This window comes from Malaya genurostris, chromosome 2 (assembly GCF_030247185.1).
Source record: "Malaya genurostris strain Urasoe2022 chromosome 2, Malgen_1.1, whole genome shotgun sequence".
Taxonomy (NCBI): Eukaryota; Metazoa; Arthropoda; class Insecta; order Diptera; family Culicidae; genus Malaya; species Malaya genurostris.
The window spans coordinates 314,358,624-314,373,680 of record NC_080571.1 but is presented as its reverse complement, the minus strand read 5'-3'; the positions used below and the strand labels follow the sequence as shown (position 1 = coordinate 314,373,680).

Sequence of the window (15,057 nt, the reverse complement as noted above, 5' to 3'; positions counted from 1 at the left end):
TTTCGAACCCCTTCATCACCACTGCATCAATGAACAGCGAAATAAAGATCAAGGAATGTTTACAAAAACGATTTCTACGACTTGATTCGAAGCCACAATGATCCTGTTGTATTCTGGCCAGATCTTGCTTCTTGCCACTACTCGAAATCAACGGTAGAATGGTATACTAGCAAAAATGTCACTTTCGTCCCAAAAGACATGAATCCACCAAATTGCTCACAACTTCGACCAATTGAGGAATTTTGGGCATTAACGAAGGCACATCTTAGGAAGCATGTCTCGGCAGCCGAAACCATTCAACAGTTCGAAAAAGATTGGGAAAAAGTGTCAAAATTGTCGCCAAGAAGTCTGTACGGAATTTAATGAGGAACGTTCGCAAGAAGGTGCGCCAGCTAGTCTACAATGGCTAAGTAGCAAATGTTGAGAATAACATTCTGTTGTTGTAGTCTAATATTATCAGTATATCGAATAAAATTTGAATATCAAACACTTGTGAATTGTTTACAGCGAAATCAAAGTGCGTTCATACTTTCTGGGACAGTCTTTAGTTTAAGGAGATCCGCTTTAACAATTTTATTCTTTCCGATAATCGCAAAAATTTGCCGTAAAATTGTTAAACGTCTTCAGTATACAATTAAGCCTTAACATACAAAACAGCAAGTCGCGAGGGCAGCTTTTGGAAATTTGTGGAATCAATTTATAATATTTAACTGGCTCATTTTTGCTCCACCTTTCATGTTGAAAACATTAGTTTGAGATCTACAATTTCTGTTCAATGCACTGATTCAAAGGATGAGATAACGATCGGTGCATTTACTTATTTTTTGCGTAACAAAAGTCTTCAACATATTCATAATAATTTTTGATGATATTTCTTCTTTGGGCCGAGGTTAGTGTGTAGAATATGAATTTAGTTCGTAAATAATAACGTTTGAAAATTTTGCAGTTCAAAAACATAAATTCAAAACAATAATTTCAGGCGAGACGAAGTTCGACGTGTCAGCTAGTAATCGAATAAGAACATTGACGCAAAAACCGAACACAGACTTTGTAATGCTGAAACCGTTCAAAAGTATCTATTTTGCAAAAACCGGACCAAAATCCTCGAACGCAAAAACTGAACAAAAATTTAACTTGTTCATAAAAAATATATTTATCCGATTTTTGCATTCAAATTGTTTTGCCAACTGTCGCTGTGTAATGCAGCATGGATCAGACCACCTGTAACAAACAAGCAAACCATACTTCCACATCCATCCACGCCAAAACATCTGCATTTGTTTGAGCGTATTCCAAGTTAATCAGACTTTGAAATCGTTTGATGCTCAAATGAAACAACCCATTCCAATTCAATTGGTTTCGAAAATACTACCGAATCAAGTATTTACAAATTATGAGCTGTGATTGTCGTTTCGAAGATGATGTTAAAACTTACAGTCAAAAACTGATCCTGTAATGCGGTCAACAAACGTTAGAGTTCAAACTGAATCTAACATTCTGAATACCACCAGGAGAGTTGCACAGATTACCGTACAAAACATCAAAATTCGCAACCGAATTATATTACCAAATTATTCAAACCCGTTTTCGATCAGTTCCATCGTGAATCCGCACTGATGCTCAATCAGCATTAAGTTCCCAACGGATGTGAGTAGATTTGTTGTGGACTTTATTACCGTTATTCGGATGTGCGTTTAATACGTCACGAACTCTACTCAACGTACTATCGATCGTTAGGGCGTGTATTTTACGACCGGGCGCCAAAATCCCTAGACGACCTGTTTTGCAGGATTCTCCGGTTAAGGTAAAAAACCACGTGTGAAGGTCAGCAAATCTTTTAACCTATATTTCCGCTGTGAAAAGTCCGCTCTCCAGAATGCGCCCTACAAATTCACCACCCTTTTGCCGCGAGATAGCTGCGACTGATCTCCGACTGTTTGTTACTATCCACGAATAAAAATTATCAACAATAGCAACAACAATGGAACACCGGAGATCGGGAGAGCACCTGTTGAGAGTGCAGACTGCCTGGATCACGGTGCGCAGACTCACCGCCTGACCGTCTGTTGATTCTGCTGGTGGCCAGGTCCAAACGTTCGGCTGTTCGGCAGCGACCTCAGTTTCTTTAGAATTTTTGTACGAAGCGCATCATCAGTTTACGTTTTCCGTAATTTCACACCATATAGCACATACATTAAATATTCAAAATGTTTCAATTGGTGACACGCGGGGGGGAGGCATAAAGTATACATACGTGCAATGAAGCAGCCACTGGCCAAATAGGTGCGTTTTTGTGGGCGGTCAGATCAACCGCTACCCCTGCCAAGTGCTGTGTTGTGTGTGTCTTGTGTGGAGATTTGTTGAATTCAGGATTTACAGACACACCAGATTGGCAGTTCAGATTCCGGTATTGATGTTTTTTTCCTTCGAAATTTGTATGGATAATTAATTACACGAGAGCAGCGCGCGGTCGGTGATGGACTGATGGTAGAGCTTAGCCGCAGTGGGAAAGAAAAAGGTGGATGCTCCTCCCTGCAAGAAGCGAATTTAATCGATTAACGCACATTGGCTCAAATTGAGTTTGCTGGTTTCGTGTTCGTTGGTTGGGAAACAAATTTGGAACAAATTTTTCGTACCACGAATAGCAGTCAATAGGAATTTTCCCGGCCAAGTGAACAGCGTGTGGCCGGTTGTGTATGTAGTTGGAGGTAAATGTGCTGTTTTCCGGTAAAACTTTGGTTTCGATTTCATCGAATAATTAGCGAGTTCTATCTGGTGATTGGTATCGATGGTGTGCGAAAGCTAGTGAAAATCGTTTCCAAATGTTGTGAAATGTGGGTGATAATCGAAGAAGAAAAAAAGATAAATGAAATGATCGAAACCCTGTGAATTGAATCCGAACATGGTGAACAGTATTGATTATTAAGAAACAAGTTTTTTTTCTTCAAATGATAACGTGTACAGTGAATTGAAAAGTGATTTTGAGCAGAATTCAACTAATCGTTAAAAATCGATTTAAATTTGCAATCCATAGTTGGAGTACACAATTCAGGTCAATATTTTTCATATTCAATATTCCATTTCAAACGAAAAAAAAATGTGTTTATTCTAAACGTTTCACCCGAATAGACTCTTTTCATATTCAAACTTTACTGAACTTTATGAAGTAATGAACTTATTCGAAAACAACAACAACACAAAAAAACAGTCAAATGATCTATACTCTAACTGTTGCATTTGTTAGGCTTGTAGTTCACCCGACAAAAAGCAACGAAAATTTGTAACGAGAAAAGAGACAGTACCATTCGAGTTGAAGTATAAAAAACAGCGGAACATTTGCCTGAAGCATATTTTCGCATGAGAAAAGTGGGCGGTGGGTGGCTTTTTGTTCGTACAAGAGCAAGGCGATCGAACGGGACGGGAGCGGGTGAGCGATAAGGACAGTCTGATTACGACAGCGTGGGAGATTCTCGTAGACTCGGAGCAAAAGCGCAAATAGTGTGCGTGGTGTGGTGAAAATCGTCGTGCAGAACGGCACAGGCCAGCCAGTGAATTTTCGTTCGTACCTGTAGCTTTTTACGCTGCTGTTTCCGCTGCCGCCACCAACCCACTGCCCAGCATGGATTCAACATCCTTGGAAGCTTTTTAATAGTGGCATGATTGCACGAAAAATATATGATTGTTTGAATGTTTCATGTGAATGCCAGCCTGTTGATGAAAAACACAACGGCATTGTTCGGCACGGCAGTAAGTGGTTGAGCTGGTAGCAGTAGGATTGTACAGACGATTTGATACTTACTATAACACTGGCTTCGGAGAATTTCATTCCATCAGCGATTGCTGCAGCAAAACTCAGATATTGCCTTAGTTCGGAAAATTAAAAGACCGTGGATCTCCATAGTTTTTCCGTCTAAAAACAGTTACATTTAATATTGCTTGTTTCATATTAGAAATCAAAGTTGTCTGTCGAGATGAACTTGTTTCAAGCTACAGATGTTGCCTGAATGTGGTTGAGTTATATTTGAATATTGATTACTAGGATTCTCCCCAGTATAATCCGGTAGAAGTGAAGGGGGAACTAATAGAGCTACATCTGGCTTCTCCCCGTATCCAACCAGTAACATTTGCAACTTGGAGAAAAATCAGTCGCATGATATTATATTGCGACAGACTGCGCAAACTTTCTTTGCTTATGGTTGAGTTGCACATTCCCATTTACTAGGATTTTAGAAGTTATAAAAAATACCACAGGAAATGCTGTGCTATAAACAATAGAAGATACGCACTAAAAAGTTGCTTCTACGCATTAAAGTCCAATTTGGGTCACGCATATATCACAGTTGATGTTTTTCTAAATGTTTCGAAGAAATCGATTGTTGGAACGGGCGTGTTTTTTTTGTTTCCAGAAAGCATCCCAAGACAAAATCATTTTCTTGCTTCTTTACGACAGCGGTATGCAAGTGAAATGCTTTGTTAACCGAAGCTGAGAGCGACTGTCTCAATTTATGCCAGACGACGGAGATTGATTTTCTACCATCAGGGTGACTATCAAAAGAGCTGTGTTTCTGTATCACATTTAGTATATGGATGTTGAAAATGTCATCATACTTTTCTTTTTTCTGGTGGCAATAAAAGTAACCCCTTGTCGTGATAAAACAAAAAAAAAAAACAGAAGACGCCAACGCGATGCATAGTGAGTTCAGCGTTTATTGAAATTTAAATTTGCTAGAATGCTTTCTCTTTCTAACTATTTATTAATTTGGTGAGCTTTAGGGCATATTCAGGAGTGTTCTAGTTCTAGATGCATAATTTATGTTAGTTTTGAAATTTAAATCTAGAAATTATAACAAAATAAACTGGCAGCCCCAACAGCGTTTTATCTGTGTTTCAAATATAGAAAAAATAGAACGGCAATGTATACCAGTTTTAAATTTGACAGTAGAACTGGTCGAATAAATAAAACTAAAACGGATTGCTGGGGATACGTTTGTTTCAGTTTCATTTACATTATAGACCACCCATATGAATCTTGCAGCTGAATTTGCTCTTACAATTTTACACCTTCTATTTTGCTCAACGTATGTGGAATATAATTTGGACACAATGCAAACGGTATTTTTTCAGTAGAGCATCTATTTATTCTGGAAAATATAATGCGTTAAATGAGCAGAAATGTACAAACTTTTCTCATTATAGTCAAAATTGTTGATGAAATTTTTTTCTTCTCTTTCTTGATTTTATTAATCAGCGATTGTTAATTGATTTTAGTAGAAAATTGTTGACACATACTTTCCGTTTTAAAGCATCACAGAAATCTTCAACTGGAAGTAGTTCGTAGTCATATTAAAAGTCTATGTGGTCTGGCAACGATTTACAAAAAAAAAATGTTTCCATGGGTTTTGATTATACATGCAAATAACTTCAGTTCAGGACTCAGGGAGGTCTTGAATCGAATCTAATTCCGATGATCCATTTCGTATACAGAGCAAATCATATTCCGAGGTCAATGTTCAATCGACCAGCCCCGCCTAAATGAAATGTTAGCATCAAATGGTTTCAGACATTACAGCAAGACTTTCGATCTCTTGCAATTGGCAAGGAGTCGACGCGTATTTAGTTTATGTTCTTCAGTTATGTATGAATAATTAATATTTTCCAATCTTACCAATACTCGAATTCGCATTCAATGTTACATTCTTTACCGTTTCGAAATCTTCCAAACCGTCAGTTTTCTGAATCAGACAGTTACATTCTTGGAACATAGTATGACATTGCACATTTCTGAATAATTATTCTATAGACGCTCCTGCATAGAACACCAACAATAAGAATAGAACATTGAAGAATTATTATGTATACCCAAACAGTTATTTTTGCCCATTAGGGACCGTTTATAAACCACGTAGACCAAGATCTGGAAATAGTTAGCAGGTTCGATCTCAGCCTCTACAAATGTTAACTTTCGCAATTACAATCATTTCGATTTTTCAAATCTGTTTTTTGTCGGGTAAAACTACACTGATAACGGCTTCACGCCAGAATCTTTTAATTACGATCGGCTATACACGAGCAATAAATTCTGATTATTTTCTCACCCTAGTAACATTGGTCCTGTGACATTTGTGGTAAGCTCCTATCCTATGGCACTTGTATGCGAGAGTCGTCATTTACGTTATTACAATTTTCATGTTCTAAGTCGGTTCAGGATGCACGTATCGTGCATTTGGTTCAACTGTTTTTTAATGTTAGCATCAGTAGACCCAGTCGACGCCGCTCTATTGACCAAATGTCATCACAGACACACGGGGAGGCATGAGATAGGAACTTGTGAGCACTTAGTTATCTCACCTTCTGAAGACTAGTCTTTCATACCCAAAGTTCGTCATACCTTTATGATGTGTCCAGTTTTCTTGCGTTAATCAATGAATTCAAATGATGCATTTGCAAAGCATAGATTCCACTTTGCTCGTTTTTTATCATTTATTCAGTTTCTGCATAAATTATGTTAAGGTCTGAACGATGAAAAACACGATCTTTGCGATTTTTTTCCAGAACTATCATTTAACAAAAAAAAAACTCAAACGTTTTGCGTAATACAAAACATCATTCGAACAACATTTTGTAATTTTTTAGTGGAAGAATATTGGGAAAGAGTTAGTGAAGAGTTATTTTGGAGAACGCTTCTTAAAAATTATGATTAAAAAATATTTGTATCTCAGCGCAGACTAATCAGAAGTCAACAAATCAAAGCAATTTTTAACAAAAAAAATCCGCCATTTTGTAACTGTAAAACCTCCTCAAAGTAACAAACAACGAAAAGAAAAAAGGTTGGGGTCTGGTATTTTACATGTAGAAAGTGTGTTCAAAACCTGCCTTCGAGAAAAACGCGAATAAAGTATTTTGTCTATAAAATCGAACGAAACAATTTTTTACTCTGGGGAGCCCATAGAGTCTAACATTTAAAAAAAAATCATATTTTTAGTTTTGTATTTTGTTATAATTCAACATTTCAAAAATGTTTTGTCAAAATGTTAAGTCAATCGAAGCAGAAATCTTAGGCCTGTGCGCCGAGCTTTTATTTCTTCGCAGTATGAGATAAGCATAGATAAAGGCCCATAACTTAACTGAATATTCTAGAAATGTTTTACTTTAAGAAAATAACAAGAAAAAAATAATGATTTTTCAAAAGTGTTTGACCCTACCCGCCTCTCAAGGTGACGAAGAATAGAAGCCATCTAAAAATGTAAAAGTATTGGTAAAATCATACTTTTCTATACAGTAATAGCACTAGTATTCAGAGAGAAATGCAGTCGCAAAAATAAAATGTAAACATTAAAATTATTCAAACCACCTATCGAAAAAGAGTTAATTTATCATGCACTATCACTTATCTCATGCACTCGTCTACAAACTCATCGTGTTCGAGTAGAAAGGCGACCACAACCAGAGAGCAGTCAAGTGGCACTTCCAGTATATGCACAAAAAAAAATTATTGTCGCATTGCACGAGACGGCTTGATGACAAATTGGCGATTTGCGCTGAAAAGATTTATCAACCAATTTTGAAATTACAAATTGGCGTGAATATTTCACAACTTTAATTTTTGACACCGAAGTAGTCCGTCAAAAAATATGTTAAATCGGAACTACCAGCAATTCACCAACTGATTAAACTAATGAGTCCTGTATGTACTCACTATCCCGAACACACTCATATTTCCATATATTTTTATTCTGATGCTTTCCTCTGGACGAGCCGTTCTAGAAGGATTGCGATACTGGAAATGGTTGTTTATTTGTTGCTCTCCTTGACAACGGTAGATAAGGGGACAGAGTTGAGGATAACTTTGAGTGGAAACAATGTTTGAACCGAAAATCGTGAGATTGATTTCGCTATTTTCAAAACATGTACAACTTGAAATGATGTTGTACGAAAGCACATTAGATTCGTAATTTTAATTAAGGATTGTATTGATAAGTAGTTAGCAACATTCAAACAGTTATTACTCTGAAATGGCTTAATTTTTTGCAGCGTGTTTTGCGGTGACATGTTCAGGGATGTCAGGTTCACAGATTAATCTGTGTTTCAAAGATTTTGAATTTTCTGCACAGATTTTTAAAATGACACAGATTTTCACAGATTTCTGAAAATGATCACAGATTTTCACAGATTCTTAAATAAATCACAGATTTTGGAAATCGAGCACAGTTTAGCTCGAAAAAGTACAGAGCAGTTGAGGAAAAAGGTACAGAGCGTGGTGGTAGTGAGACCTTTGTTTTTTGTTTTGCTCACTTAATTGAATTCGATCTGCTATAATGGTACGGAAAATGGGTAGTGTGACCTTTTTTTTTGCTCACCAAATTGATTTTGAACTGCTATTGTGGTACGGAAAACTATCACCGATTTTCAGAGACAGGTTTTGGGTTTGATCACAGATTTTTGAAAAAATGACCTGGCAACCCTGGACATGTTTGTTTACATGTCAATAACAGCTGCGCAATCGATTGATTTCGGTACGGTTTATCGTTTCAATGATAAGTCGAATTGATCCGGAAACGCGAAAGAAAATTCTGCACACTTGGTGCTCAGAAAGTGGTGTACAACGAAATTGCAAAACGGGTGAAAGTGCACCACACCAGTGTCAAAAATATTATCGAGAAGTTCGGTAAGACCCTTTCCATGAAGGATTTGCACCGATCCGGTAGGAAAACGGGTCCCAGCCCGGCCAGGACTTAAAAGTGTTTGAATACATCAGGGAACACCTATCGGCGTCGACGCGGGATTTGGTCAAGCAGTTCATCACCAGCATCGGGATGATTCAACGGATCAAAGTTCGGAACTCCCTTAAAACGTACAAGAAACAGAAGGTGCCGAAAAAGTCCCTGGTACAGCAAGTTCAGGCCAAAACAAGAGCGCGAAAACTGTATAACCGGATTCTTCAGAATAAAGACGGATGCATCCTTATCGACGACGAAACCTACGCCAAGGATGACTCTCGAGCGCTGCCCGGACCGCAATATTATACGAAATCGGTGTACCAGGACCTGGACGACGCTGACACCACGGTGGCGATGGAAAAGTTTGGGCAGAAGGTGTTGGTCTGGCAAGCAATTTGTACCTGTGGTATGCAGTCGTCGATTTTCTTCACGCAGGGCACAATTAACACCAAGGTGTACGAGAAAGAATGTTTGAAGAAGAGAATGCTGCCACTGTACAGAAAGCATAAGGCTCCACCTCTCTTCTGGCCGGATTTGGCTTCAGCCCACTACGCCAACTCCGTTCTACAGTGGTTGTCAAAAAATAATGTACAATTCGTGGAAAAGGACATCAACCCACCGAACTGCCTGGATCTTCGACCAATTGAATGGTTTTGAGATCGGATGTTTACTTTTTGAGTTATACGAAGTTTTATGTCAAAATTTTCAGTTTTTTGACAGTATCTGTCACAATTGACCTTGAAAACAGAATATGTTTTCAGACTTAGATTCCGCACGGTAATAGCTATCCAACAAGCCATAGATTGTTAAAATCCGTCCATTTTTAACGAAGATATCACATAAATTAATCAGGTTTATCGGGTTAGCAGATTTGGATAGTCGATAAAAAAATTAACTTTTTTCAGTTTTAGTGGTATTTAGTTGTCGATTCAGAAGGCACCTACAAATTTAATTCGTGCTATGATTTCTCAAAGATGTCTTCACTGATTTTCAAATATTTTGAAACAAATGTAAACTATACAGCTACTCAGGTGAATTTATCTGACTTCGGCCATACCGATTTTAGAATTCCGGTTCCAGTATAAAATCGTTTCTCAAAGCTCAATCGTTTTCTCAAAATAAGCCTAATCAAATTTTAGAAACAAAAATTCAAATTAAAATAAACTTATATACAAAATTAATTAATTTTATACATACATACAAAAATTAATTAATTTTATCCAATTATGACTTCCGGTTCTCGAATTACATGATGATGAATTTTTAAAATTCAAACCGATATAGAAGATGACAATCCCGAAAAGCTTCAAAGTTGGACTCAAAACTGATGTAATTTATTCGTCATATGGCCATACGAATCGGTTTGGGTTATGCTGGTTCCTGAAAACCGGCTCTGGAAGTACCTTACATTACCGTAAACTCTAAAGTGGAATTTACATATCATGGCATGTTTAATCGATTATCACACTTCTAGATTCAAATTCGATCCGATTTGCAGTTTCGACATTACAGGGTCCGGCACTCGAAGTGTAACCAATTAAAAAGGCCATAAATTCAGTTTGGAAAATTACTTTTACTTAATTCAAAGTACAAAATGTGTAAAACTAATACAAAATTCAGATATGACCACCTTTTGCCTTGACTTGATGCTCTGAGAGAGCGAAGGAGTTGCTTTGTTTGGCCGAATGTGACTTGCAGGTATTTTGGCCCACTCGCGGACAATAACTTTTTTCAGCGCCTCGAGACTGGTGTATCTTTTAGTTCAGACTATGCTCTCCAAAATGGCCCAAAGAGAATAATCCATTGGATTCGCATCTGGTGAATTCGAGAGCCATTGTGTGGACGTGATGAAGTTCGGAACGTTGTTTTTCAGCCATTCTTGCTTCACTCGAGCTTTGTGAGACGGTGCCGAGTCCTGCTGAGACGTCCATGGTCTGCCACCGAAATGTTTGTCTGCCCACGGCTTCAAAGCAACCTCCAGAATACTTTCCCGATAATATGTCGCATTTACCTTGACGCCAGGCTCGATGAAAACGATTGGAAAGCGCCCATCTGCGGTTACAGCGGCCCAAACCATTATCTGTTGCGGGTGCTGCCTCCTGGTGGCCAATCGATGACTCAAATTCTCGTATGAACGGTCGGTCAAGTAAACCCTATCGTTTTGAGAGTTTACGAATTGCTCAATTGGAACAATTTTCTCGTCAGAAAATACAATGTTCGGAAATTGACCGCTTTCGGCCAAACGAAGCAACTCCTTCGCTCGCTCAAGTCATCAAGTCAAGGCAAAAGGTGGTCATATCGAGCAAAAGTGAATTGATTCTAAATTTTGTATTATTTTTACACATTTTGTACTTTGAATTAAGTAAAAGTAATTTTCCAAACTGAATTTATGGCCTTTTTAATTGGTTACACTTCGAGTGCCGGACCCTGTACAGAGTAATGAGTGATTAAAATCTTAAATTGTCGCTTAAAACGACGGTCATTAAAATAATGTCATGAAAACTTAAACACCGAAGAATATTCATGCAAAAAACACATGCGGATTGATAAAAAAAGATATCATCTCACTGCTAGGTGGATTAAACACGTTTTTTTTATTCAATTATCAATGTTGCTATCTACTTTTCGATACACTCCTTATATCCAAATGTGACAAATCATAACGGAATCCATTTTTGGTACATTTAATTTTTTTTCAAATTATCTATGGCAGCACTGCCAACATAAAAGAGTGTCCAATACCAATACTAAGGTACATCTTCAAATTTTATATCGCGAAATAATGAGAAATTTCGAAAGCACTAATTAGAGTTTCTCAATGGATTTCTATTAAAAGAAGATAAATTTATCGGTAAAGATAAAAGATTTATAGGTAAAGATGATAAAAACGTGTTGAAGTGTTGAAGTGAGTGAAAAAAAACAATAATATTCTAAGAAGATACTTCCAATGAAGGTGAGCAATACTTTTGCAAAATTCTCTCTTTTGAGTTGATATTTTATCGATAACTCAGATCCATACAATTCCATAAAGCATATTTTGACCTATGTGTAGAAAAAAAGGTGTCAAATGAAATGTTTTTGTTATGTTTACATCAAGTGCTTAGCAAAATAACGGAAGGAGGAATGAGAGTATAGAGCAATTCCAGAAATGCTTAGCAGATCATCAGACTCGACCTTCTCCGATTTGCATGAAACTTTGCACATGGCTTCAGTATGGCAAACCATAGGTTTTGAACCGATGGAGAGGTCAATCCGACTCACGACTGATTCGTATGTATTTTTCCTTTTCGCCAAAATTGCCTTTTTCAAATCGTTGTAACTCAGAAACCGTTAATTGTGCACAAATGGCGTTCAGGAAGAAGTTGAAGGGAATCGATTGGGCACTCTAAAAAAATATACACTGAAAAAAATTTTTGAATTTTTTTCTCAATAATTACAAAATAATCCGAAAAAGTTAAATAAAATGGGATAGCCATCAATCTGTAGGTTACTGAGAAAGATACAGTGACAGTTCGCGTTCTTTGCACCATTTGTACACAATTTTTCGACGTTGTCCACGCTGAAAGTCCACGCATTTCGAAACAAACTAATGAAAACGAATAAACAACTGCACAAGTGGTTAGAGAAGAGTGTAAACAACAGGACGCAGCCATAAAAATTGACAGATTCTGAACCATTGCGAAATGGCAGCGGTTTTTGGTTGCGTCCATACTTTATGGGACAGTCTTTATTGTTCAGTCTACTCCAGACTGTTGTTTGTTGTATACTCATAATCATGATTCCAAACAAGGAAGGAAGAAACCGTACACGGCATCAGAGAGTAGAAAAATGGAGGTTTATTTTCGTCTAGTAATTTTCCATCATGGAGCACAGGAGTGTTGTTTTTATTTATAACTCATTTTTGAACAATCAATCGTACGCTACAACTATTCACGAGGTCAAAAAACATTTTACAATAATGTAGCGGCTTCTGCAAAACCATTAACGGATTCGTCTCGGCATAATAACGATAATTTGGCGTTCAGGTGGAAGTGGACTTCGCTCATGATTATGTCGCATAGAGAAATCTCACCACGGCCAAGCATTTAGAGCGACTTGTTCGCGAATGATAAACTTGTTCCATGATCCGCCGGTTTTAACTGCTTGGTGATGACGATCCTATATGGATGTAACGACAGATCGTCCTTGACCATTAGGATGGAAAGAACGACGAGAAATTTGAGGAGAATCCGCATGTTTCTCACCTGAACGCGCGGGACTCTTCACAAAAGCGAATCGAACTCGTTAAACATTCTCTGGTGTCCGGACAGTCCTGACGTGGCACGGAGGTTTTATTTTGCTCACAGAACCTGTTTTTACAAAAATTTTCGCCCACATTTTCACATTATTACGCGATGGTACCGCCCTCTTCAGCTTTAATTTGAAATGATTTTTAAACTCACGAATAGTTTTAGCGAACGACTGATTCTTCAAACACGAGTTATGAATAAAAACGCGGTGATCGACAAACACTATTGTGCTTCATGATGGAAAACTACTAGACGAAAAAAAACTTTCATTCTTCTTCTTTTCGATGCCGTGTTCGGTTTCTCCCTCCTTTGTTTCGGTTCCAGTGTAACCGGAGAACAAAATGAGTCAGGTGGACAATAGGTCTTCAGCACCGGATCGTGACGAGAGATGAGTGATGGATTCTTTTTAGAATCCTATGCGCTGGAAACCATGGCTCTATCCTGACCAACCCTCGACAAAACGTGCAAAACCTAATCGTTTCAGGAAGAAAAATTTACTGAGCTTTTGGAAGGACCAAAATGATGTCTTGAACTGTGTCAGAGAGTTGACTTGAAAAAAATTTCGGGATAACACCAGATCTCGACGTTTCATGCATTTCTAAGACAAAACAAGAAATCCTCGTAACTGGGGAAATTTTTTTATTCTGGCAAAGTATCTTCCTGTTTATCGTATGAATAGTTTTTGAAGTTCGCTTCATAAGAATTTTCGTGAATTACAATAGTAAATTCCTGGTAGCAGCAATTCGTTAAAAAAACTCGAGATAACTGATAATATAAGAACTTAAAAAAAAACAATTACGATGTACGATGAATAATACTAAGCATCATTCAAACTACATTTTGTAATTTATACGTGTAAAAATAATGAGAAACGAGTCAATGAAGAGGTATTTTTGATAACGCTTCTTAAAAATCACGATTTGCGGGGTCCATTGTATCTCAGCGCACACTAATCAGATGTCAACAAATCAAAGCAGCATAGATAGAGGAGAAGTTTTTCTAGACCCCAACGTTTCTGTTTGATTTTTTTTTTAATTTTTGATGGTTGGTTAAAGTCAAAACTACGATTTGTAAAAAGTGTGTGCAAAATTTGAAAATATTTAATAGTCTAGGGAGCCCGTAGCTTCTAACATTTTTAAATAATCATATTTTTTCTTTTGTATTTTTTTGTTATAATGAAATATTTCAAAAATATTTTATTGAGTTAAGTTTTGTTAAGTGCAGGAATGTTTGAAAAAAAAACACCTGTAATTTTACTTAAGCCACCCAACCGTTTCGATCAATTTTGGCTGGATTTAGCATCTTGCCATTACTGAATAAATAGTCACGAAGTGGTATGTCACATACAACGTCCAGGTGTACAATATCATACATCCTTTGGTTTCTATCGGATGATTGAGTGAGTAGTGATTGTGATCCTTTTTTGTACCCACTTTGCATTAGAACAAGTATGTCGTATTATAAAACTAGAATGTTTAAACTTAACTCAACATAATCTCTTATCGAAAATTTTACAGTATTTTCAAAACAATACTTGTCAATCACATACTAAACTAAAATTTATTGTAACTTTATTTTAGAAACACAAATATTTTCAATCAAATAATTTTTCGCATCCGTCGCCCAACAGTCCACACCCCATTCAATAGGATCCCGATTTACCATTTTCATCCACTGTGCGACGTCACATTGAAATAATCCGAAACAACGATGCGTTAAAGTAAAGTACATGATTAAAAATTGAAATATACTTAACTCAATTTTCAGTCTATTCGAACATGAAGCAATTTGGTGCACATCGCTTCGTATTCTCGGCTCCGTGTGTTTCTCTCGTTTCGCTCTCGAACCGAAAGCAAAACAGTGAACTCCATTCGCACGGTTGAAAATAAGGAGCAGATTACGTCTTCACCTTGTATTTTTTTATCAGCATACATATTGCTGATTAGGAACACGCCGTGGAAAGAAAAGACACTGCAAAGCTATCTTAACGGTTATAGCAGCAATGAAAGTAAAAATTTGTTACTCCACGAGAACTGCTTATTTTGCTTTCG

At 37.2% G+C, this 15,057-nt stretch overlaps 1 protein-coding gene across 2 annotated transcripts in view; it reads left to right on the top strand.

Moving 5' to 3' along the window:
- Positions 1–2,136: 2,136 nt before the first annotated feature.
- LOC131431165 (serine-rich adhesin for platelets) overlaps positions 2,137–15,057 on the top strand; it is a 242,193-nt gene continuing 229,272 nt past the window's right edge. For both annotated transcript variants that reach the window (XM_058596719.1, XM_058596718.1), the window contains exon 1: positions 2,137–3,052. The gene's annotated coding sequence lies outside the window, so the exon portion shown is untranslated. The remainder of the gene's footprint in view (positions 3,053–15,057) is intronic.